This window comes from Cyanistes caeruleus, chromosome 2 (genome assembly GCF_971803275.1).
Source record: "Cyanistes caeruleus chromosome 2, bCyaCae1.hap1.1, whole genome shotgun sequence".
Lineage (NCBI taxonomy): Eukaryota > Metazoa > Chordata > Aves > Passeriformes > Paridae > Cyanistes > Cyanistes caeruleus.
In genome coordinates this window covers 13,940,225-13,963,829 of record NC_141702.1, presented here as the reverse complement: position 1 = coordinate 13,963,829, position 23,605 = coordinate 13,940,225, and the positions used below count along the sequence as shown (strand labels likewise).

At 39.2% G+C, this 23,605-nt stretch overlaps 2 long non-coding RNA genes across 2 annotated transcripts in view; one reads left to right on the top strand and one right to left on the bottom strand.

Moving 5' to 3' along the window:
- Positions 1–9,441, bottom strand: part of LOC111926106 (uncharacterized) — a 32,293-nt gene extending 22,852 nt beyond the window's left edge. Inside the window, exon 1 of the long non-coding RNA XR_015282749.1 lies at positions 9,200–9,441. This is a non-coding gene — a long non-coding RNA (uncharacterized LOC111926106). The remainder of the gene's footprint in view (positions 1–9,199) is intronic.
- A 134-nt stretch (positions 9,442–9,575) lies between these two features.
- Positions 9,576–17,611, top strand: LOC147654621 (uncharacterized). The gene is made up of 3 exons (XR_015282750.1): positions 9,576–9,695; positions 13,671–13,768; positions 14,531–17,611. It is a non-coding gene; the product is annotated as an uncharacterized LOC147654621 (long non-coding RNA).
- Positions 17,612–23,605: the final 5,994 nt, after the last annotated feature.

Here is a 23,605-nt window from a genome sequence, read left to right as displayed (position 1 = left end):
TGGTAATCTCCAATAAAACCTGAGGCTATTTTTGCACAAACCACTAAGAGCAATCCTCTCTGGACCTGTAAGGACAAGACCTGGAGACACAGAAGCAACCTTTTAAATGGTCTGCTTTGAAAAAAATGATTAGCAGAGTGCTTTTACTCTGTGTGTGAGACAGGCAGAACAGTACTTCCATGGAGCTCTGGTCACTGCATCACGACAGCATGAGCTGCTCAGTGGGGCATCAGGCAGGACAGAAGATGAAAAGCTTCTTTCTCTATAAATATCTGTTGCTGCTGTTGTCATTTCAGTAGATTTGATACGACTAAAAACCTGCAAGTAGAAGATCAAACTTTTAGAGGTACTTTCAACACAGAGAATTGTGTGTTTCTAATCTACCAAGTCAAATAGATTTGCTGGGGAGATCAGGAAAAGTTCAGTTTAAACCCAAATGAGAACCAAAAGTATGGTTCTTTCCCTCAAAATCATTACAAGATTGTAAACCTTCCCAATGGATATTCTTGCCTTAGAATATAATATGCCTTCCCTTGGAAGGTCCTCTCATTGGTTGGGGAGCACCATCACCTTCCCTGGCCAGCCCAGCTTCACACTAAGCTTCCTCTCAGCCCATGATCATTTCCTAGAAATATCCCTCAGATTCTTTCTAGCTAAGGCTTGCAAAAACATTTTCAGATCTTGTGTTTAACTCCTTCCAAATTGTCAGCATGGCCCCCATGCAGACTTGTCAGTGTCTGCCAGATGTTCCATCATTCCAAAATGAGGTCTTGTGGTAGCATCACCACAGCACTGACAGCATTGTATGTAACCCACATAGACATGAGGTCTGGAGAGATTCACAGGCTAGATTTTCACTGTTGAGGTCCCCATCGAGACAAATTTCACGTAGTACTCATCCTTCACATCCAGGTTTCTAAACAGGGTGAGAATAGAAAAGGTGAATCAGAAAATCCTTTTAAGAGATGTTGGGAAAATCAATGCACAAGGCTTTGGTGCTGTGCACTTATGTGCACAATGAAAGGTCAAGAGATAATAGACACAATATTGACTGTGAATAAGGACAAATTTTCACAGTGAGAGTGGTTAAGTCCTGGAAGAGGTAGCCCAGAAATCTGTCAAGTCTATGTTGGAGAAACACAAATTCAGTGGACAAGGTCCTGAGCATCTTGATCAGCTTTCAAGTTAGTTCTGCTCTGAGGAAATCCTGGTTTGTGTGACCTTCAGAGGTCCCTTTTTCCAGCCTTAATTATTTCTATGACTCTTTGCTTGTACAGCTGATCTGATCCACTTTTCTAATGAATCATTTATTCCAGCTGGTGGCTAGAAGACTTCCCAGAATCACAGCTCTTGAAAGATCTTTCTTTAGTAAGAGAATTTGGGAAAAGGCATGTAAAATAAAAAGTAAATGCCATGCTTTTTTTCTATCACTGGAGTGACAGGCAAAAAAGGGCATAAGAAGAATTCCTTTTGTTTTAATAAGATGTAACTAATAGCATTTCACAAAAATCTTGTATTTCACAAAAATCACAGAAATGAAATTAATTAAATATTAAATGAAATGAAAATTAAAGGAATGAAAATATGAAAATATTAAAATTCAGCCTTTCATCCAGACTGAGGGTGCTACTGTACTTTTGTAAAGTTTTGATGAGTGAATGGAAAGTGATTGTACAAGAAACTTTTATTATGGTTATGCAGTGACTCTGCTACTTTTCAAATGCAGTCAGATGTGAAGCAAAAAAGAATATATTTCTCTTCCTAACTTCCAGCTCTTCAAACTCTCCTTGAAGTTCAAGAGGCTTTGTAATACAGCATTGCAAATAATAAAGATTGTGGCTGATGTTTTCAGGGCAGTGCGGTGGCTTTTCTGCTCAGGCCCCACTGATTTGAGCAGATGGCATCCTTAGAAGAGAACTCTTTTTCCTCCCTACTTTACCTCATTTAACTGTTCATTTCATATTGCATCAGACAAAAGAGACTCCAGCTGTGTGAGAGAACCAATGACTTTGTGGCACTACATGAAGCACAAACCTAATCGAAGCATACATTTATCACTGTTCTTTTAACCATCAGCAGTAAAGAACCAAACAATATCTTCCTTTGTGCTTTCTCTGTTCTCATTTGGTGAAGTCTGGTCACAGTTTGATTTACTAAGACCAAACTGAAAGACATGTTAATGATTTAACCCACCATATCTGGGAAATTTAAAATCAATATATTTGCATGTCCTTCTTAAGGAATTTTAATCACTTCACAGTCAGAAGTATTACAGTGCTACTAAACATGTGATTCAGGAACAAATAAGTTGATAAATATCACATTTTCCATGTAATCTTTTTGTGAATTGCATTTAAGTTAACAGTTGAGTCACATTCTACAATCATTCCCCTAATTTTGAAGTAGTCTGGGGACTCAGTTGGCACAAGAAACTTAGAGAAACATAATTAAATTTGAATAATGGCACCTTCTTACATCAACACAGCTCATTATTTAATACTATCAAAACATCAGCTTTAATTACATCTGAGTAGCTAACAATAAATGTCATAGATTTTCCTTTTCTTTCTATTATCTCTCCTATGGGCCCCTTCTTTTTCAAGTTCAATACTGCCTGAACAATGCAGTTTCCCTGACTGTGCCTATAACCTGATTTACTTACATTTGTACTCTATATCAACTGGGAAATAAATGAGATAAACCTAGTTGTGAATTCCTGCATGTGAACATTGGAATTATCTGAATGGCTAGCAAACTTCCTTATATAAAGCTGATGACATTACTTCAACAGGATGGGGAAAATACAGGCTTGGCAAGGTGAAGGTTTTGTTGCTGTTTATTCAGTGCAATTAGCAGAAAGTAGAGGCATTGCACTGCACGGCAGGGTGTGATAATTACACAGAGCTGGAAAACCTTTCTGTTGGAGAACTCAGGTTCCATTAACAAACTCTAGAGTGCGCTTGAGCCAGCTTTAATCCCTTAAAGTTCCCTGGACAAAACAGGAATCGTGTTTTCGTCTACAGCCCGAGGAGGAAAGATCAGCCACCTCCAGAGGGCAAGTCAGATTACTACAGTGTGAATGACTGCAAGACAGGGCTGTGGCAGCGTGGAGAGAGCTGGAGCAGTCCATCTCTCTTTAGCAACTATAGAAGGAGCTACAGGACCACATTAGGTTAGACCTCTATGTTTTACACCACTCAGAGCATGTGAAAGAACCTCGAGAATACAGCCTGAGAACACAGCCAGTGCAGGCACAGCTGAGAGAAATGTTCTTCAGAACAGTGCTCTTCCTCCTCTGCTGCCCAGACCCAGAAATGGGAAAGGGAAGTACACACTTTTATTCAGCCTGGCAAAGAGAAGGCTCCAGGGACACCTGATTGCAACCTCTCAGTACTTAAAGGGAGCTACAAGAAAAATGGAACTTTTTGACAGGGCCCATTGTAACAGAACAAAGAATGATGATTATAAACAAAGTTAGGGTCAATTCAAAATTCATACAAGAAGTTTTTTACATTGAGTCTCATGAAGCACTGGCATAGGTTGCCCAAAGAGGTAGCAGATGCTCCATCCTGGGAAACATTCAAGGTCAGCTTGGATGAGGCTCTAAGCAACCTGATCTACTTGAGGATGTCCCCTCTCATTGCAGAGGGATTGGACTAGATGACCTTTAAACTCAAATCATTTTATGACTCTAAGAGCAAGGGACACCTCACTAATGAATGCTTTCTTGGACTTCATACTGATGAACAGGCCCAAACAGAGTGTTTCATGCTTACTTACTACACAGGAAAGTGCCAGTGGGTGAGGACATTACAATATTAGAAGCCTCAGTTCCATATCTGCCCTGGAAGGTATTAATCATCTCTTTTCAGAGTCCAGTGGCAGTCACAAAATTTACTTTACTGATCTTTACTTTGTTATCAGTGGGAAATTACCTACTGCAAATATCCTGAAAAGCAGAAGAAAGTATTGAGTTTGGTCTTCAGCTGTAAAATATTGGTAACAATTTGTGACAGGGGCCACTGCTGCATTTGAGTTCCTATAGTCCATATTAAAGCCTGTTTTGTTACTACATCCTAAAGAGTCTAGAGTTCTATGCTAAAGGAAATCTCCAATTTTTATATCCTTAAAACTAACACAGAACAATTTTACCCCAGAAACAGATTGACTGTCACACTGATGAATAGGTTTTACAATTTTTTGGTTACAATTTGTTGCTTTCTATGCTGAATTCTAGCTGATATATACAAGCATCTATCAGGTGTCAAAGGGCATACAGCTAAATGGAGGTGATCATACTTTTTCTTGAAAACTTAGGCAAGTCTACAAGTAGCACATTGATCTGACAATGCTGCCTAATTTAGCCTTAAACATTTTCATACAGTGGAATATAAATGAGACCCTGCCAGACAAATATTTGTTAAAAAATATTCATATTGCTTCATTGTCAGCCAAAAGAGAGATTACTAAGTTGCTGAAATCAGGCAAAACTCCCACTCATATCTCTTGGCTGGGAAATATGTATAGATTTTCTCTACTGAAAAAGGCTTGCTGTCAAATCAGCAGATGAGCACAAGATTTCAATGAGATAAGGCACTCACCTTTCTGAGTCTTTGTTTAGTGATATACTGATGGTATTATCAATGAACCTACTGCTATTTCCTGCCTTGCAATTAATCTATGAACTTGTTGCCTTTCTGATTAAACCAATAATTTCTCCTTCATGAGTCTCCCTCTGGCTCTGGAATCCCACTCCAATGAGTAAACCACAGCAAAATGAATAAAATCAACAGACCATACCCCAGCAGTGCTCAGACTGCAAGATGTTAAAAAGACTCCAGTGATGTACAGAAAACTTTCTTACAGTCTCTGCCACTAACCAATCTAAGGTGAGCAATAGCATTTTCCAGACTAATCAGGGTGCAGGAAAATAGACTGACTTATGGCAAACATGCACCTGTGTCTCTTGCTTTCTCTGAGAAGGACTCCCCAAACAGCTGCTCCGATTAGCAGCCACTAACAAATGTAGGATTCTTACTTTCTCCTCTGTTTTTAACTTTGCTGCTCATTTACACATTGTGCATATTAGTAGCTTGTTATTTTAATAGTTATCACATAAGAAAGAATGAAGTGCGTCATGTGTTATGTGTTCAGTGCTTTTGAGAAAAAAAAAGAACTCTGTTTGCTTTGGCAACTGCAGCTCGAGTAATTTGTTGGAACAGGAGATGGTAATCTAACAGCATATGGCTGTGGATATAAATACAGATCTAGAATTATATGCAGACACACTATACATTAAAATGAGAAACATTTCATGGGCAGTTGGTCACCGTGATAATTCCAAAATGCAGGATTTAGTTACCATTCTCAAGTATTTAGCCCTTGCTATCCACAGTATTATGTACTCACAAATCCTTATTGTAATCTAAATTTATCTGGGAGATGGCAGATGACCAGATTCATGCCTAACTGCTCAAGGCATGCCATTTTCCTCTGATGCATCTTATTATACCATGCTAAGACCAGAGGGACCCAGAACTATATGGTGTGCTTCAAATACGCTTATGATTTATCTGTACCATTCGCTTTGAATAGAGACAAGAGAGAAGAAAGTGACGATTCTCCATTAACTCCTAGGGAGAATTATGGCTTGAGGAATGTTACTTAAAATTCTTCATGATCTGAATCCTTGCTTACAAAAAACCAGACTCTTATACACAATGAAACAAGCAATAGCAATGGAGGTTCTTCAGTCTTGAGCACTTTTGGAGTCAGAAGGTTTTGATGAAGGATAATAACAATAGGAAGGCACACAATGTTATATGTATTTAAAATTTAGCTGTTTAATTTAAATCAAAATTAATTTTCCTCCCTACTTTCTTGAAACAATTCATGTTTTTCAATTCATAAAATTTGAAATCAATGTGATTTACCCTCACTTCTTCAAATTTCCCTGTTGCTGAGCTGCCAAGTTATTTCTGTTTTTTACCAGATTACCACACTAGTATGTGGATCAGCCTACACAATGATGGATGTGGCTTCATAAAACAAAACAACAAAGAAACCTCTCAATTTCACTGGTGAAAGTGAAATCTTCATTCCTTAAATATTTGGATATCAAAATATGGCTATCACCTGCGTGCCCTCTGTTTGGGAAGTGTAAGTAGCAATGTTTCATGGGGAGGACTGGAGGAAAAAAACAGGCCAAAAATACAGATTTGTTTGGAATAAGTAGCTGGGGGGAAAAAAAAAGAGAAAAAAAAATTTGAAGTGAGCTCTCTGTTCATGTTTATCTGACTGTTATCAGGGCTGTTACTGGGATCATTACTGCTGTTTACTTGCTGCTGTGCTGAGGCAGTTAGGCACAAGGATGCAGTGATGAAGAATGGCCCTACAGTGTGAAAACACATTCCTGACTAAATTTACCATTAAGCATAATCTCAAGCACCACTGAGATATACATTATTTCAAGTATACCAAAGGGGTAAAAAATGCCAAACCTTAGATTTTCACAGTATGCAGTTTAATCATTCTATGCCATTTTAAAATGCTTTTAAGTATCTTGTTGATCAAACAGTACAGTATCTACAGAAACCATCAGTTAATGATACTTTAACAGGTATTGTCTAACTGATAAAATTCTATTTTGAACCAAGAGCCAACTCTAAATTCAATAGGCATTATAAGGACTTAAAAGGATACAGTAATCCCAATTATTGACACCGAACAACAAAATAGAAAGGAAATTATATACGAAGATAAAAATATTTTTCTATTATGAATCTTTTGTTAAAATAACTAGACTGATCCTGATAATGAATAGCAGTTTATCTTTTGTTGCTGAGGGATTTTTGTTTCCTTATGTTATTTTGCAGATACAAGAAGTTAGTCACTAATGCAATAATATGGAAGAGTATGAATTAGCTTTCAAACCTATGACTCATGTCAGAGTGATCTGTCATTATTTTTAATCAGATGGTTTTAAGAGAAAGAAGCAAAACTTGAGTTGCAATTCTTGTTTTATCACTGCTGAAGCATGAGGTGATTTTTTATAAGCCTGACTTGCCAATCTGACCTTGAAAACAGTTTTATTCATTAACCCTCTGTTTACAAAAGAAATACTGATGTAGTAGGAAGGCAAGTCTTGACTGTTCTTTACTAGGAAAGGAAAGATTAAGCAATCCATAATGCCATTGTCAAACTGTAAAATGAGTTCAACAAGATTCAGTAGAAACATGTTGCAAGAAATGTTTTTCAGACCATAGGCATTAATAGCAAAGAGTTCAAGCTCATTCTGGATGAATTTCGATTGCTACAGTAAAGATAATATCTCTCTTCATATAAAGACAAGAAGTGGTATATGACACTCTGTGAATATATTTCTGTTGACCATAATTAAAGTCTAAATTTACATAAATCCAGAAAATAATGGAAGACCTGTGAAGACATCTGGTTAAGTCCAGTGTTTTAATTTAAATATGGAAGTAAAACATATTGCCAAATGGTCCCAAGTTTTGATTTTTATAATGGTTTTCCAGAATTTACTGGAATTTACCAGTATACAATTTGCTTTCTATTATTTCAAACAGAGAAGGACAATATCTAAATATTTGTAACAACCATTATTTATGTAAAGCAATGGATACATTTACAAAAGTCATAACCAGCAGTAGATACTCAGGTTATCTGATATGTACTATAAAGGCATTATTTAGTTTGGTTAGACTGTGACATTCATCACAGTATCCAGGTGCCTTACAGCTGCTCAGAGAAACATTTGTTAACAACTGCTGTATCTTAAAAGAGTTGGTTCAGAGGAGAGATCATTTGTTGGTATGCCAGACACAGCTCTTGAAAATTAACCCCCATGGCCAAAACATATGGATTAAATGCATGCAGAAATTAATAGATGACTGGGCATGAAAAAAATGAAAATGAAATAATTTATAAACTTTGGAAGCTACCACACTGCAGAAACTTGAAAATTCCAGACAAAAAGTCCTTTTCCAGGAAGGACACATAACTACTGCTTATTGGAGTCCAGCCCTTGGGACCAGTAGTGAAGCTGCAGTGAAAGACATCATGAGGCAGTGCTGGAGACCATGGAGACCACCAGGAACAGTGCCAACAGCTGCTTTTAAATTATAGCCAATACCTTGATATCCATCCAGTGTGCAGAGTGAGCCAGTACAGAGACACATGTTCAAAGAGCTGGGTGTTCTAACTGGCCTAGCCCACCTAAGTGCCTTTCTCCCTCTGCCAGCACCCCACACTTAGATCCTGTTCTTCCTTTTTTCCCTGGCTCAACTAAAAAGTCTCCTCTTCAGCTATCCCATGAGAGCTTTTCCTTTTGTTTCATCTCTTCTACCTTCTAGTGCTGACCACCTAGGAACTGGAGTCATGCCATAATCTGGCCCTACTATTTTTAAAGTAGATTTAACTATAAAGTTATTTTTTAAGGCAGAATTTAAGCAACACTGAAGTTTGTCATCCCTTCTGCAATTCTCTCCACCTGCCCCAAAATAGCTGACCCTTGACAGAGCCACAGCACCACAAGGCTTCTGACATAAGAATGAACTCAGCTGCAGTATTTTGGCATTCACTTATGATTGCTCCCACCTGCCTCTATTATTTATGCAATGCTGTTTTGGAGACCAGGTCAGCAGGAGGAAAAGTTTACCAATATAACTGTCCTGGCAAACTGTCCTCGTGTGGGTGCAGCTCCTACTAGCCAGGGAGAAAAGAAACTAATTTTACTGGCACAGAAAACACTTCTTCCCAAGTGAAGTAAATTATACTGGCAAAAAAACTTTCCATCCCAGTGTAACCATATCTACACTAAGCTGCTGACAATACAAACAAATGGTTAAAATAAAAATAATCTTAGTTGATACTGCTGTGCTGGAAAATATACCTGCTGTAGACCAACAGCAAATTAATTGTATGGCCAACTTTTATGGCAGAAAAGACAGTTCTATGGAGAAGCAAAGCAAACCTATCTTCTCTAGTAAGAAAAACAGTGGGGAGGAAGAGACCCACAATGAATTTGTAAATATGAAGCATTCATTATTTCTAATGATAATTGTTTCCTGTGAAAATTCATAAATAGGGTAGAGTAATTATTCAAATTGTCTTGGCTTTTTATTGGGTGATCAGGGCAGTTGAAGGGGGAGCAGAGTAAGAAATGTTTCAGACTTACCATGGGAAACTGGCTAAAAGTGGGATTTTCCAAGGAGCATCCTTATATTGTAAAAGTGCACGTTGACTCATCCAAATTAAAAAAAAAATCATTTAGGCTTAGGTAAAATGTAAAGTAAAAGCTTCTCCTCCTTCTTTCTTAGGGTTAAAACCCATCATTAAGAGAGAATAAAAAAAGAGAAGCATTGATAGCTGTGGCATTTACAGGTTCGTTTTTATGTTTCTCTCCAGAGGCTTCCATAGACGAGCCATTTTAATTTTTCTTGCTGACTCAAAGGGTTCTGGTGTTGCAGAAAATGCTTAAGCTTTTCTTAATTGTTACAATTGCACAAAGAAATATCTGTGTTGTTACTGCTGTTAGAACTGCTATCGGCTCTGTTGTGCAATTTGTTTTCAAAGGAGGTCTGGCAGGATGAGTGCTCTCATTTCTGACTTGCTGCTGCCCAGGGCAGTGGGTGACTGTGACAACATCTTTTATTGTTTCCAGCTTCCAAAAGGTAAGCCTCATACTTGCAAAGTGTGAGAAAAATCTCATTTTGTCTTTGTTTTATTGAACAGCTGTCATGCTGTCAATGGGAGTTGTTCATCAACAGTGCTTCACAGCCCTAATTGCAAAACCACCCTGTCCCCTAGCAAGGACATGCATGTGTCTGGCAGGCACACACACTGTATGGAAGCATGAAGGCATGGCTAAATCAGCCTTTTTGCATTATCAGGCATAGCTCTGCCTTCAGGTGAAATTGTTTGTACTGCATCTAGGCCACTGAGGAAAACCTGTTAAAACCTAAAGCTTTAGTGGTGTGAATAGGGCTCTGCTGCAAGGGGGCAGGTGGAGAGGAGGCCATGCAGAGGAGTCTTTGCTGTCCTACTGGGCTGAAAACACAACACTTTAAGAGAATATTAAGCTTAACTATCAGACTTGCTTCTGGTGGTGTGATAGTTCCTCTCAGTTGAGCTCTTGGGGTAGCAGTGTATTGAGGCCACCTGCTAAAATCAGTGGAAATTAGTCTCAAATAATCTTAATCCTATACAAACAGAAGACAGATCAAGGTTTCTACATTTCTGTAAAAATTTCTCAAAGACTGTCTGTGCAATGCTTCAATTTTTGTACTGTTGTGCCTTTTCTAGTATACCTTTTGTGTGTTTGTAGCTTATTGGTGTAAAATTATTTCTCTTAGATCTCATGCCTTAATAATATATATAAATTTCTTAAATATATACACTGTATTTCTTATACTAGTAGAGATGATTTAAACAAGTGTTTGCAAAACAAGGCTTTGGGGTGGATATTTAAGGGTTGTTTTTTTTTTTGGTTTTTGTAATTTCAGTGAAAATAAAAGGAACTTTACAAACACTGTGCAAAAACACCTAAAGCATTTTCTCCCTGAAGGGAAAAAGTTGATTTACTAGGCCTGAGCTCTATGTCGTGCTGTGCCAATGACTCACTGGGCACATCTCTGTGATTTGTAGCAGCATCATTAATGTCTGTGCAAGGTCTCCCAGCTTTATGACAGAAAGGGTATGCCATTACACAGGAGTAGCTCCAATCAGGTCAATGAATCTCCTCAAGGGAGCCAAGTTTCATCTGTGTCTGGATGTTGGAAGGAACATGAATTTAGGATACAGGATTTAAAGAACCTAAGGTGCAGAGTACTGATTGCATTGACTGCACTGGAGGGAGAAAGACCTTGCCAATAGGTTCTTATGAAACCTTGCTTCACTTTTCTATCTTAAAGCTTCCTTTTCACATTTCAGGGCCACTTGGTGTTGCATCACTGCCATTACTTGCACACACTCCTAGTTGCACTCAGGTCTCAGATTAATTTTATGACATGGGGTTTTACAACAGTGAATGTAAGACTAGCAGGCAGAAGACTCTTTCAATCATGAAACCACAAAAATTAGACAAAGAAAGATCTTATTAAGTAATTTACTCCTTCCTAGTGCCAAATGATTGTTTTCTGGAGGACTTATTCGAGCTTTTTGTCCAGTTACATTTCAAAAGGACTTGGCCACACAATGACTGACAAAACACAGCTCATATTTTCATGGACTTTACTACTCAGAAAGTTTTTTCAGAAAGTTCATCCTAACATTAATTTGACTTGTATCCACCATTCTGATTCTTCTTCTCAGACCCAACCATAATAATCCCCTTTCCCCTCTTTCAGTGTCTCCAGCCCTCTGACCTCTCTACTGGGAAATGGTTATCAGACTTGGCCTCTCCTGCTGTATCTTTTCTCTTGTGTAAAACCATACTTATAGTCCTGGGGGGACCAAACACACATGCAGAATGTTACTTGTTTTTGCCCCAGCTGTCAGACAACAGTACTGGCTGGCTGTGACAGGAGCAAGGCAGACAAAATCAAAATTACACCATCAAAGAAATATTCTGATATTAACACTTCAGCGTCAAAAACTTGGTCAGTGTGTCAAAATTTTGGGTATAGTAGTTACAGCAGTACTCCTTTTCCTTTAAAAGACTGGACAGTACAGTAATTATACACAAAAGGTATCTACAAGCACATATAGACACGTGTGTATATGTATATACACACACACACACAAACACACATATATATATACCCAGAGATGTATGCAAAATAACACCACTGAAGATGAGTAACTTTAGACGGTAAAATTTCAAGATTTAGACTACCACATAAGAGAAGCTTAAAATATAAAGCATTCAGGCTAAGAATCACTAATTCCCTCAAAGCTAAAACTTGCTGCTTCAACGCAAAGAAAGACCTGGGGATATCTGTCCTTTGCAATATTCTGGTGATTTTGGTTGTCATCCTTTTTTCTGTGTCTGTCACTAGCAGTTGACAACTTGTCTTCCCACTCTGCAGATCCACACCTGACAAAGCAGTGTCACCTGTCAGTCACTGCTCCAAAACATGTAACTCTATTCAGCAGAAGACTTTAAAGCAGCATGTGTAGAGAATTTCCTGCATTTAAGATGTGTGATGAATTTTTCTAGGTGAAAGAGAAGAAACAACAAAAAGAAAAAGGAAAGCAGGAAAGCAGTAAAAAAAATGTGGTGATGAAAAAGAGAATTCTTGGAGAATAAAGGGTTAAATATTCAACTCATTTTGCCAAGGGGATGGCTGATACTTTGCTACAACAGCAGCTGATTCTCAAAATAAGTGTTGGGAAGGGCAATCAGACATCCCTCTCTTAGAAAATAATTTCAGACATCATGAGGCAGACACAGTCGTTCCTGAAGTTCACAAGGAAATCAGGGTGGCAGACAATGAGTCCCCAGCACTTCTCTCAAAATATCAAACATGCCTGTTCTCTTCTGCAATTCCCACTGTGTCTGCTTTTGAAAATAGTCAAACAGCTTCCTTTGAGTTTGAGCTTTCCCCATCTGCTGACTTGCAGGCTTTTTCTTTCATCCTCTCTCCTGCACAGAGACCTCATGCTCCTGCCAACAGAAATTCCCACACCACTGTCTCCCAGGAGGAGACTCCTTCCTACCTCTTTCTTGAAATATTTTTCCCTCCAGTTTTTCTGAGTAATACCCCAACCACTGCTCCTACAAGAGGGAAAGTGGTGGATGGCAAAGCACGTCCAAACCCTGCTGTAGGGTTAATGACTTTTGGGAGGGCTGTTAAAGAAGGGTATAGCCACATGCTTTGACTATTTGTGAGGAAGAGAAAAAAATACTTTTGAATGGACCCAGTGCTATAAGGAAATTGTGTCTGCTTATGGGTTTCCTGGCTGCCAGGTGCTAGTCTATTGACTGGTACCAAAGACAGCCTGGGGGAGGATTTCAAGGGGTGCACAGTAGAGTCAGTGCACACAGGTCAGTGAGGAGCTTGCCCTCCCTGTCTGAGGGGTGTGCACCCCACCACATCTGAGCTTGGGCACTGTACCTCCCACAGAGGCAGGGTGCTGAGAGGAGGTGATGCTGGCATCCTCTCTCTTCCCGCTTTTGAGATTGCCAGGAGCTGGGACTCTCACTACCTCCTACAGTAGCAGCTTTTTCTGACTTATACTGTAGGTCTGACAATACCATTTTTCTTTAGCTAAGAACAAAAATGCAGTCTAGATGACCATGGTAGAGAAATTGCTGATCTTAGGGTTTAGTGCAAGCCCACATATTTTTTCCACCTTTTCACTGAGGACAGCCATCGTTACACTCTCTACTCCTGTTTTTTTTCTTCTTTTTTTAATATTTCCAGTTAGTTAGATTTTGATTCCATAAATGTCTGTGTTTACCCAGAGCCACACCAGCAGTCCTCTTCCAGAAACAAATGATGCCTTCAAGAAAGGTGAATGCATGGAGAATACAGCATTTAAGAGTGCCATCTTTGATTGTAAAATTCTAAAAGTGAACAAAGTATACATGGGATTAAGTATCCTGTGGAAGGATTTAAGCAAAAAAAAAACCAGCTGAATGAGACAATGAGAAAATAACAGCAACATCAGTACATTTTATCTAAATAAATATTTTACGTTGAAAGGCAGAAGCTGTGAAACTGTAAAGCATGAAACTTGCCTGAGGCCTTTGATACAAGATACAGACTTTTCCAGAACACATAAACTAAGAGTATAAATTGATGTAAGTACTTTTCATCTCCCCTTTTTGTCCATGATGTAATTATTTTGGCAGTTAATAAGACATTCAGGGTTGTACCTCCATCTTTCTTAACTTGATACAGCCAACAGATGAAATAATCCCCCGCAACAATTCAACCCCTAGCTATGAGTCACTGTCTCTGATGAAGATGTGTCACTCTGTGTTATCTTGGGCACAAGAAACAGCCAGGGCTTTTTTGAAACTTTTTAACTGGGAATGAGAATTTCCTGGAGTGTTTATTCAATTTGTATGTATTAAGCACCCAACCAAAGGGCTGTTGACCTGCCTGTTCTCAGGCACTGAACTCTTCAGAGACACAATATCTTGACAGATAAAGAGAAAGAGACTGGATTAATGGAGTTAAGGAGGAATCAAAACCAAAACAGTCTCTTGTATACACACACAAGTGCCGTTCTCCTCCCCTTTTCCTTACACAAGTCTCAAGGATTTCTCTCCTAGGAAGACAGAAGGTATACCCTAGATCCTAACCCTTTCCATTACAATAGACCTATTTCCTTTGGATCAGAACACATTGATTAAATATCTCTAAATTAATTTTCATATATTTAAATATTTTTCATCATGTTTTATTTTTTTTTTCTATGTACCAGAATTATATTCCCTGAATGGTTTAAGAAAGGACCAGTTTTAAGCACATACAAAGCATATTCCCAGAGAGAAGCAAGGCTCAAGAATTAGATGGACTATGAGTATCTCTGTGATATTGTCTCTGCTTTCTTCCAGGTGAGAAATGAGTGATGAAGGGTTACTTAATGGAATACTTAGGTGTAATTAGACAGGGTGGAGGAAGACATTGTAGTCTGCTCTTCCCAAACTGTGTGACAGTTACTGAGAGTTTATATCAAGTTTGTTATCTCCAAAATGGGAACAGCCTAAACAAGCATTCACAATAGGGATTTCAGAAAATAGGAAGAGATTATCTGAAATTAGAAAAATCAGATGTTATGAGAGAAGATAATAGATATGCAAGAAGGAAGACCTGTGAAGCTACCAGCCAGTCAGCCTCTCCTCCATCTCTGGAGCAGATAATTCTGGAGCTCATCACTATCACTTTTTTTCTGTGACCCTGGCAACAGGGCAAGGATTGGTGCCCATAAACTGAGGTACAAGAAATTCCAGATCAACATGAGGAGGAAATTCTTTGTGTTGAGAGTGGCAAAACACTTGAACAGGCTTCCCAGGGTAATCACAGAATCTCCCTCTCTGAAGACATTAAAAACCCACCTGGATGTGCTCCTGTGCTTTAGGTCATCCTGCCTTGGCAGGGGGATTGGATTAGATGATCCCCTAGAGGCCCCTTCCAACCCTGGTGATTCTGTGGTTAAAAAAAGAAAGAAAGAACTAATCCTGTAGTTATCAATACTGATTTGGTATTGGTAACTAGTTATACATGGAAGCAGATATAACTAGTACAACTCAATATGTCACACTGCTGATCCCTCCCACTGACTTTCTCTGCTGAAGAGAGGTGGAAAGCACCAGCAGCATTAATGCAGTCTAAAGCATGTGGCTCCTTTCAAAACTTACCACATCCTGGTTGGCACTGGAGGCAAACTTCAGTATCTGACAAGTAATCTGAATGGCTGAAAAATGCCCATGGCAGCATGATGGTTCTGAACAGTCTTTACAAGGATTACTCTGTTATTTTTATATTGCTTTTGTAACCTATAGCAGGCTCTTCAGCATGCACAAGGATGCATTCACAGCCCCGTTTGAGGAGTAGATCCTGGAGAAATAATACAGCTGTGTCTGAAACTTTTACAGAGGCAAGAGACTACCATCTTCTCAGGATATCACAGTGGATTCCTTCTGCTCCATAGTCATGCTGCTAACTCTGGTGGGTCCACCTCTACATCATTGAGACAGTTTATATGGTTAAACACTGGCTTCAGCTGGTCACATGCAAAAAACAATGAAACCATTTTGCATCTGTTCTATGGAGAAAGCATGAGATGAGCTTGTTGCTCCTAACTGTGGTGGTCCATTTTCTCTATCTGAGTCCAATAGGCTGCTGTACTAAATATGTTTGCCTAACATATATAATGTGTATTCTAATCCCTGTGAATGTGTATTCTAATCCCTGTGAACTGAAGGTTGTCACACGGGCATGTCATATTCATAACTAAAGATCTGCTAAGCAGCAAGAGAATAGTATGAAGTTGAGGATATATATGTATTCTTGTGCATACATTTACTGCCTTAATCTTCTTCAGCTATATTCTGTCAAAAGAGGCTCCACTGTAGGTGCCTCTATTTTTGGTTTTGGGAATACCTATTGACCCATATCTTGCTTACCATCACCTGTTTTTAGAGGGGTACTGATACTTCTGGAGTAAACTTGTACAGCACATATCTCAGAAGACTGATTTCTTCCAAAGCTTTTCATGGTTGTACAGAATAGTTAGCTATGCACACCAAGGTGTGAGAGAGTGGGAGATTTCTGAAGCAAAGACTGGACAGCCCAAGGAACATCACAGGAGATGATATGATCTGGCTATTTCAAGTTAGCCCTGTGAAGCCTGACTAGCATTCTTGATAAGTAGTGATGGAGCAGAAAGAGCAAAGTTCAGCTATGTATCCACTTGAATGCTACTGGCAGAAATTTTTCACAACTGGCAAGACTGCACCAGGAGGTGGACATCAAGAAGTGAATCCAGGGGTGCTCCTGTAGAGAAAATTCCCTTAACTGCTGATGGGAGGTTATATTCAACAAGGTAAAAGCATCTGGATTTTACTGTTGGAGCTCCTTTCTGGAATTCTGGATAGTTTTCAATAAATGACATGACAGTAATGTGCTGTCCCAGGCTTTCAATGTTGGAGAATGGGAGATGCTCCTGTTTCCCTTGACAGCAACTGGAAGTTGACCACCTCAGCCTTGAAGACTGAGTATGTTTCTTTTTTCGTGTTATTATTTTTTAAAAATCTCAATCCTAATTTAAACTTTAAAAATACCTAGAACAACCAGGTACCAGTGATCTTCACCCAGGTGTCACATCAAAGCTAATATGCCATGTGCACTCTGATGACACAGCCAGAAACATATGGTTCACTTCCTTGAAACAAGGTTGTTTTCTGGGGCTCTGGGCAGCGCTGCCTGTGTGTGCAGCCTGTGTGATAACATGTAAAGAGCTGCAGACATGGAGAGAGAGCCACAAGGGTTTAGCATGAGTATGGTGGTGCTGATCACACTAAGACCTTCTGATTACACATTGGAAAACCAGGTTTCCTCAGTCTGGAGCCATCCTAAATGTGGAGTTAGTCTCACCACATGTGGAAGGGACCTAGAGTATACAACAGGAATGGTGTGGATAGTTTTGCTTGCTGAGGACTGCAAAACTGAGTGAGGAGACAACAAAGCAGTGTTGTCATGAACTCCAAGAGTCAGGCACAACTTTGTTCCCAGCTTCTAGAAGCAAAGACCTTCCAGGTCATTAAGGGTTGCTGCAAATCCTGCACACCTGTATGCACCTCTGGTTGTGGCTCTACCTGCAGAACAAGCTCCTGCTTTGGGCTGTCTAGATATCTTGAAGAGCGCTGTCTGAAATGCAGTGTTTCTAGGGCACCTCCCAGGTTATACCCCACTCACCTCCCTCCCTTCTCCTTGCACATTCTGAACTCCAAAGGGCTTTCCTCTCACAAACAGAGATGGTTAGAGAGACCATCCCGACCAAGGTAGCAGCTGGACTTCTGATTTAGTCAGATTCCTTAAAAATAAGTCTCTGACCTTGCCCTACAGCAGTGTCAGTTAAAAGGGTCCCCAGTGGCATCAGTGAAATTACCATAAAATTACAAATGGCACAAAAATATCAAATGGAAAGTGCAGTCCCAGATTTTCACAATACAAGGAGTATTCAGTGAAATGACCAAGCACTTGGTTGAAAGGAAAAGATTTTTCACTTAAAACATAATGAAGTTACGGAGTTTAGTGCACTGGGATGTTGTGGGGCTCCCAATATCCACAGATTTAAGAAGGGATTAGATCACAGAGGAGAGGTCTGTTTGTGGCTATTAAACTGAACCATTGACTACAATCTCTGTCTCCATTAAATTAGGTTCCAGTTCAAAGGCTACAGCAGGAGAAATATACTTTATCTGCCTTATCCATGTCATGAGCCTTTGCTTTTGCACACTGTTCTCCAGGTCTGAAGTAAAAGGACTAAAAGGACTTTCATGCTCACCAGAATGGCAGGTTTTATGTTCTTATTCTGGATTTACAACTCTGTCAGTGAGGCTGGAGCCTGGCCCACTATATGTGGTCATTTTTCACTCTGTTCATTTAGCTCTTGTACTACACTTAAAGCTTTGGGGACAGGAAAAGACAAAAAGCACAGAGAACCCTGTCTGCCTTTTTGTCTGTTGAACTCATTTACACTAATTGCTTCAATGTACTGACTGATTTCCTTTTAATTTATAAAGTATGCCTATCCCTGGCTCCCAATACTTGTGCAACAATGGGCGGGAAGGGGGTGGGGGGAAAGAACCTTACTAAAATTTGTTCCATGCTGAGATAGGTACACCACAAAAACATCCATGAAGAAAACAACCAGTTCCACAGAGACTTTAAAAAATTGCCCTTCCTTTGCAGTAAGAAAGAAAATTAAACTAGATTCTGTTAGTGCCAAGGAAAAGGCAAGGCATATCTATAGGAGAGTCAGAATTAGGATGCCTGACTTCTGTGCTAAAGCATTACAAGTATATTCTAGAATTACATGATATAGTGTATCTATAAATAGACAAAAGGAGCAAGTAGGATACAAAGAGGAACTATAAGGTGGGGCAAACAGCTGATGAGAGGGAATGGCAGCTCTTAGACACATATGTGAGGTTTGGGAGAGGCATCTCTGGGACAGCTGAGGCTCAGACTATAATCAGACAGTGCAGAGAGTCACAAAAAAAAAAAAAAAAAAAAAAGCCAAACCAAAAGCTGACAGTCTGAGGATCAAATATATAATAAGCAAGAAAATCCAATGGACAGGTGTCATTTTCATGTAGCATAACCCCATTGCTTAGGGCACCAAGACTATCTCTGTGCATGTTACAAATGCTCTGCATTGATTCTTAACATACAGCCCACTCAGAATTCCCTTTTTATTATATCACTGCTTTTTTGAAACTTAGAACTCAAATTTTAAAATATTCTAGATGCATGAACAGAGTCTGTTCATTGCAACATCAAGTCTGTTACCAGTTCTAACTACTCTCAATTCACTTCCTAAAGCTCTGTAGAAAAGAACAATATATATTCTTTTCACAAAGAAAGGCTTCCTCTTTTCCATTTATGTAAATAATAGGAAGTGCAATATCTGATAAAGACAGCAAGAAAAAGATTCCTTAAAATTTATGCACGTAATTTATACTTCATTCAATACAGTCCAAAGGAAAAAAAACAGAGTAGGAACCAAGAGATCTAGTTTTGTTAACAGTTCCCTTTGTTCTTTGGCATATAATTCATTTAGTCTTAGTTTATGAGTCTGTAGCTTCCCCAAAGTATAATGGTGATAATAACACTTGTTGTTCTTTGTAAAAACTGCATATTTCTCAAGAATGAAATTCTATATAAGTCAAATATAAATCCAATGCTAGATCTTAGCCATCCTATCTATTAGTTTATTCCTAATGTTAACACTTGGATATAATTTAATTCTCAGTAAATCCTTCTGTTCTTTTTTCCTTTACTTAATTAACCTTGAATTAGCCAATGTAATTCAAATGCATCAAAGTTTTCAAAAGAACTTTCCTGGCTTTTTTTGCTTTAATTTTTCCTCTAAAAGCAATAACATTGCTACTATAAGCAATAAAAATGGCTCCAGGAAAACTGAAATCCCTCATCCAAACAGGTGAATTGCACAAGAATGGGTGGAATGGAAACTTCACCTCCACTGCTTTCCATGGGAGGTGCTTTATTGGGATATTTAAAGGCAGCAGGACCATGAGTTCTTATTTTTGCATTTGCTATATGTCTTTTTTTTCTTTCTTTTTTTAAAAAAATAAATCTTTCACACTTATCAGTAACACAGTGGTAGATAAATAATGCTGCCTTTTAAACCCCTTAATCTGGTGCAGCCTGGCTGGCATGACTCATAGACCATACAAATGGGAGTTATGGAAATGGAGCAGGTGGAATTTTGTACACAAAGCTCTGCAAACTGCCCAGGTGTGCCTGAACACAGCTGGTTCTTCAAGGGCCACTACAGGCACAAGACAGACAGAAAGTGCCTGTGTAAAAGCATCCATGAGTTTGGACTTCCATCTCCATGTTTAGAGGTTACTGGCAGCATTTTCTTAAGAGACAGAACCTGGAAGAAGCAGGGAGTGGATCCAGCCCTGCTCTGATTGCACGGGTTACCAACTGCAAATGAGCTTCCACAGACAGTGCTGGAAGGAGGTGGAAACAGCCTCAGTTCCGTGTTCCCTGGCTCCCCATACCACATCCAGCTGAGGACAGTGCTTTGTGAAGAGCTGACAGTATGCAGGAGCTAAACAAATGTCTGTCACACAATCCACCTCACAGACAGTGTCAGATGACACAATAAGAGCCAACAAAGGGAGAAAAAGCCATGCAGTAAAAATTAGAAATTGAGCATGCATTTTCACCTGGGATGCATGTAATTATTGTTTAAGGAAAAAGAAATATTTTCCCTTGACAAGGGAACCACTGGAGACTTCATTTTAAGACCTTCTCACATCCTAAGTGATTGCCTTGCTGAAAATAGAATAAGCAATGTGCCATGCTCATTGCAGAAGGAACTGGAAACAGTTTGATTGCAGTTTAACATAGAGACTCCAATGAACTGAACCATTTTTTATTCTAAAATTTTGAGCAGTGAATACTCAATAGAGTTTGACTCAGTCACAAACAGCCTAGAAGAGAAAACAGATTATCAAAGGCTATTCTTAGCAAATAACTAAAACCAGCACATAGATGAAATATATAATTAAGACTACCATATAAATAGAAAAGATTTTGGTAGATGTGACCAGGTAGGTCACATCTTTAATATTTTTTCCAATGGAAGAAATTAGAGGATAGATTTCACAAGTTTCCCTCTCCTTACTTCCTTACATGTCTTAAAGTAGTATAACAGCAACCTGACACCCAATGAGACATTTGTTAGAGAAACCTAGGATATGCAAAACTTTGTGCCAGACCATCTTTAAAATATATGTGAGTACTGTGACTTCAACCGACTTGCTATCTTTAGCAACAATGCTGCATCAATATTAAAACTTTTCCTTGGATGAAATACTTGGGCAGACACCCAAGATATCACTACTTTAGATTCTATACAAAGATGACTTTCATTTTTAAGAACTTAAGAAATGAATACATTTAATTTCACACTATATTGCTGAAAACAAAAATGGAGAAGAGAAAACAATGTCCAGTAGTCAAAAATAGTTTCACAAATATGGGATAAGAGAGATCTAATGTTACAAAAATATCTTCTATATAAATGCAACATTAGTATAAAACTAAAGGAGTTTCTTTTTTTCAATTTTTTTGAGAACACAGAAATTGCATACCCATGTAAACCAATGCAATAATGCAATTTAAAAATAAAATGAAAGGCTTAGAAAAACCTATAAAATGAGAGAATAATATAGTACAGTTGAGAGATCATTGTGCAATTTGATATAACAGACCCTTGGAAACAGCAGCTCAGCTCGCATCTTTTACTGAAGCATATTAATGGAATTTGTGATATCTGGGGAAATGTGAGCCATGTAAAACAGCTAGGAGATCTAAACAAGGATCCAGTCTTCTGATTTCTATTGCTACAGGATTTTTTATTCCTGAAGTAACTCTCCTCTTAGTCTGAAAAATTCAGAGGTGTTAAATGAATCCCCTGCACTTGCCCAGAAGCAAGGGGAGATATGTGCTAATCTCTCCTGCAGGAGTGCCGCTGCCATCCAGATGAGGCAGGGAGGGAGTTAACCCTGCCAGCTGCTGGAAGACCTGATGTGATGATGAGGCTTGCCCTGCAGATAGCCCCAGGGACTCCAGCACCATCCTCACTCCCTAGGGGACTGCCATCTGACTTAAGAAGATCACCTTGAGGATTGATGCAGTCGGTGGAGAGAGCAGTTTCCTAAGTTATGTATGTGTTCAAGCCTATCTCACTCCACTGAACTACTGAAAACTTAGATATGTGCTTGAGAAGGACTAGTAAATCAGCAATCAAATCTAAGCACTAGATTCCTAATTTAATAAATATAGTATTGGTCAAAAAGAAAGCTGTCATTCCTTCCCTGCCCCCCTAGAAACTAACTTTCTTAAATACAATTTTTTTCTTGCCTGCTGTCACACAGACATTTCTGTCTGCTGTGAGACTTAGGTTAGCAGAGACTTCTGCCTCTCTGACAAAATCATCAAATCAAAACCACACACAGACTGAATTCAGGGGAAGCAAATATACTCCTTTAATTGCTTGTTTGTTCCTTCCCAACCAGCTGTACCACCTCGACATAGATTATTAGTTAAGCTATAAATGTCAGCCTTGCATTGACAGTCACTGCCTAAATTGGATTATGTGAATTGCAACTTAGCAGTGGGTGCTCCAGAATACATGAGGTCAGATTCACCTACATGAAATAGTTTCTTATCTGAATAGTTTTCTGAATTTCTTTAAGAATCTGTAGGAAAAAATAGGCACTTTAGACCTTCATTTATCTCTTCCTAATAGAGATAACTAAAATAGGTCAGATGACTCACTCTTTAAAAGTATCTATTTCCCTTTCTTGAGCCTAGAGTCACTAGTTCTGTTGTAGTCACCTAGAGTGTAGATGGTGAAAGTCACAAGAGATGGATTGCATGAACCATGCTCTATTTAGCTGTAGGCAGCAGATTTTTAGAGGCATTTGTCTTCCAAAACTGGGTATGAACTTAATTTCAGAAATCCTTCCTACCAAGTGCTAAACTGTATCTTTGTGTGCAGAATTCTTCTAAAGCCACCCTTTTTTCTGAGTGCAGGGGACTGTGAGTCAGGGTGAGCTGGGGAGCTCGAGTCCAATGATTACATTTATCCTGGAAGGCACACATGACTCTGACTGTGAGCTTGAGATGGGAGCTGCCAGGCCTTGCCATTCCTTGCCTTTAGTATTCAAGAGTCTAGTCAAGGAAAGTGCATTTGGAAACTTGTGTTTCCCAGCTCTGCAGTGTGTCTGTTCCAGAACACCTTGAGCTGTAAGGTGTACTCTGCACCCAGCCCAGAAGACCTCATGTGTCCCTTTTGCTCCTACAAAATTAACACAGACTCCTTCCGAGAGTGGCTTGCTGTGAGGGAATGAGACTTGCCTGAAGTCTGAATAGAGGCTCAGTGCAAGGAAAGTCGACAATTCTGACTTCAGATACCTCCTCAGACCAGTGAGATCAGTTAAATACAGTCATAGCTCATTTGACTAAGAGTTTTTGGCTTCCCAACAGTAGAAGAAGACAGGTTGTGCTACTAAGGGGCACACAAGCCCTTTTCAAGGGAGTGCCTTCTCACTCTTCTGCTCCTGAGTATGTAAAGTCCCTAAACACTGTCCCCTCAGTACCAGCGGTGCCATGACCACAGGTATCTCCTCCTCTGATCTAATTTCTGTATGGACTATGTATCAATTGCATTATGTCTCCTTGCTGGACTCTGAGACACAGTGTGTTCCATCATCATCAGAGATGTTAACAAGAGCTTTCCTCATGGACTTCTTTGGAAAGTATCACTACCTGGACAAGCCTTAATATGACCCCCCACTTTGGTTTCTGTCATATTCATCCCATTGTTTTTTATGATTATTTGAGGAGCATATTGAAGCATA